Source organism: Megalobrama amblycephala, linkage group LG14 (assembly GCF_018812025.1).
Source record: "Megalobrama amblycephala isolate DHTTF-2021 linkage group LG14, ASM1881202v1, whole genome shotgun sequence".
NCBI classification, from domain to species: domain Eukaryota; kingdom Metazoa; phylum Chordata; class Actinopteri; order Cypriniformes; family Xenocyprididae; genus Megalobrama; species Megalobrama amblycephala.
The window spans coordinates 52480133-52483778 of NC_063057.1; the positions used below are offsets into that span (position 1 = coordinate 52480133).

At 35.2% G+C, this 3646-nt stretch overlaps 1 pseudogene; it reads right to left on the reverse strand.

Moving 5' to 3' along the window:
• Positions 1-788: 788 nt before the first annotated feature.
• On the reverse strand, positions 789-2015 carry LOC125244532 (annotated as a pseudogene).
• Between the last annotated feature and the right edge of the window lie 1631 nt (positions 2016-3646).

The window sequence follows — 3646 nt, forward strand, 5'->3', positions numbered from 1 at the left end:
ATTAAAGTGCAAAAGAATTAGGCCATAAAGAACAACAGGAAACACTTTACAATAAGGTCTCGTTATTTAATGCATTAACTAAGATTGAGCAACAGCTACATTTGTTACAGAAAGTGTTATTTTTTGTTAATGTTAGTTAAGAAACACAACTGATCATTGTTAGTTTTATTTCAGGTCCATTAAATAAGTACTTTTGATTTTACTAATGTTATTAAACAGTAACTAAGAAATTAACATTAACTAAGAATAATTAATGCTGTATAATCATTTTTCATTGTGTTTGGTAATAATGAATTAACATGTTAACTAATGAAGCCGTATGTCTTTAAGTTTTACTGAACAATAACAAATAATCAGAACATTTCTAATCATTAGGGCATGTTGTAGTCCAGATTAAAATATATGTTTGAGGCATTTTAAAAACATCACCAGCGCAGTTGCTTTGTTTATGGGGTTTCTGTGGTAACCGTTGCACTCTGCTGTTCCATCAGCGCCCTCTGCTGTCAGAGAGTGAACGCGCACTTTCATTCAGCTCGTCTCCTTCACTCGTTCCGCCATGTGCTTCTCGTGCGCGTTGGGCTTGTTTACATCTGAGCACGTGTTCTTTTGACGCAGAATACAGCGGTGTTGTGCATTTTATTCGGTTGATGGGGAAAGTATTCTTATATGCATTATAAAAATTGTATTAATTGGTAATAAATTATTATTTACGGTATTTTGAAATGCCCACGATAACAATACTGTGCATATTCATTATCGCGATATATCGCATTACCGAATATCGGCACAAGTCTACTATATATAAACCAAAGAATGAAGCAGGTGCAGTGCATTAATCAAATAAGTAACCATGGAAACAAATGCTAACAAACACTTTCTTTAAACTTTAAAGACAGTGTTGTATTGATCAAAAAGAGTAAAAATAATTTGAAGCTGGATATTTTGATGTTTCAATGATTCATTCTCATCAAACAAAGACTGGATTAAGTAGCCTGATATTTCACCTTAACCTGTAAACCCATAACATGTTTCATAACTGTTCTGTTTGTTCCCCGGGGTGTATTTTATTTACATAGCATTGAGAAGAAAACCACAAAACACTGTGACAAAATCATCTCCATCCCAGATCCATGTCTCCTTTTGGAGTACCATATAGACTTGATCCCCTTTCTCCAACAGCAGCGTTAAGCCATTGCCTCCGTTCTCTGTATAACATTCAGTCTTGTGATGTTTTGTTATTGCTTCTTTCTTTCCATTTCTATACAAGGCTAACCATGTTGGATTTTTAACTGAACAATGGTAGAAGAAACTGAAATAATAAACTCCTCGTACCGGTGCTGTGAAAATCCCTGTTAAAGAGTGAGACAGATCTCCATTAACAGCTGTAGACATGAATTATACAAGTGTGTTGATATTGTTTTCAGCAGTGTGGATTAACAGTACCTGTGTCCTGCTTGTAGGCATCACCAACATTAATGAAGATTTTCTTGTAAATCAGTGTTGTATCTGCGTTTACTGGTCCAACGTAACCCTTTGATCACAATGCAGCTGAAAATGCAACCTTTGGTTTGTCTGAAGAGAACATACACCTTCTTAAAATGTTGAAAACTGTCTCTGTAGCAATGCAAACAATTTATATATAACCCGTGTTGAAACACATTTACATTTCAAAAAAATGTTTATATTAACGATTATTGGAGTATGTTTTACAGGAAAATACTATTTCAGCCTTTCTCATTCAGAATTTCACATTTAATTCAGTGTGATGCATGCCATTTCTTTGAAACAGTTTACAATCAGACATTGCTGGGAAATGTCACAAATAATTGCACAGTAAATCCTACACCAATTGATTTTCAGTGAATATGATATTACAGCACATTAAAAACACTAGTCTCACCTTGGTTTTCCTTTTGGAGTTTCACAATCTGAGCTTCACTGTTAGCAATTCTGGTTTCCAGAGCTTTTAGTTTCTTCTCTGTTGCGTCAACTATCTTCTGTAGCTCTGATGCCATGACTGCAGTAAATAACAACGAACAATGGGGATATTTACATTTGAAGTTTAATAATGACTACTTTATCATTTTGAAATTCTTTTTACTTGTTTCTGATTTCATTAGTTCTCACATTTTTTAAATTCCTTAATGTAATCTAATCCGGTGTTTAAAAAATCCAAAAACAAATAAAAGGCATAAATCCTTCCATCATTGAATGCAACAATTAAACCGTTGTCTGTGGTGAAATGACATATGCATCTGATTATTTAAGATATATTTTTGTTCCTAATGCATTTTGAGTCTCCTTGTAATGTTGTTGAGGTCTAAACCCCTCATAATCTGTTGGTGTCTATTCACACTGTCATAACATTACCTATTCGTATCATTTTAAAGTGGTGTCTCACCTGGGTCCTTGTGTGTATTCTGTATGTTAAGGAAGTCGTCTGGTAATGTCTTCAGTTGAAGTCTGAAGCCAACTTTGTTCTTTGCTCATATTTATAGTATAGACCTTATGTAGCCCCGCCCCTTTTCAGCGCTGCGCTCATTGTCTTTTGACTTCCGGCTTGTATTTCCACAACGATCTTATGTATTTATGAATGATCTGCTCATTTTAAAATCTTCCCGGTCTACTGACATTTGTTAAGACATCTGCTTTGAACATAACAATGCTCATGATAACTTTCATTAACTCTACAACAGGTAAATCCACTTCACCAGCTAGTTATTCTTCAACAACGATGCCATAGAAATATACAGGGCTACCGCAAAAACGGAAGTTCAAAGACAATATTCTAAAGATGGCAATACGCTTGTTTCTCTGGTAAATAAGGTCTATCCACAAGTTTCCTACGCCCCATGAGGCCTTGCGTCAAACGTGGGAGCGTCTTCCGGTTTGAAGTAAACAAGCTGGACGTGACAGTCATTCAAGATTTAACGATCCAAACTTGCGAACGTTTGTTTTTTACTTAAAGATTTAAGATTCCGGCATCAATATTTGAACAATGTTTTACAATAAAAAAATGTTACAGTAATAGTAATGTATTAATTTATGTCAGGAGTGCACATCAATCATGCTGAATCTAACTGATATTTATATTGACATAAAAATAAAACACAGACCTATTCAGTTGCGCCTGCTTCCATTTATTTACGATCACAAGAACGCAAAAAACAACTCCACAAGGCTTTTAAATCCAAAGGCTTACACATTTAGAAATATATTGATAACATACCCTATGTTTACGTCACTTTTCTGAGCATTTCTATTTATTTTCCTCTAAATTATGCGATGATTGCTATCCGAGGATGTTTGCGCGATCCCTCCGGCTATCTATCCTGATCCTTTCAGCCAGAGCAACAGAGGGAGCTCATGAGAAGACAACAGGAGTTATGAGTTATACGAGTTAACCGGAGTGTGTGAATCTGTGAAAGATATGCATTTGTCAGGAATCAACAGGCACAGGGAAGAGACAGATAAATCATTAAACCAAATAAATACACGATTATAATCATATAAAAATTGTCTTCATTCCTCAAGCAGTCTCTGATATTTTCCATAAACGTGTGTATTTATTATCGCAATGGTTAACATAAGTAGCCTTTAGCATCGCATATATGACAGTGGAAACGCGACTGGCACGCATGACACG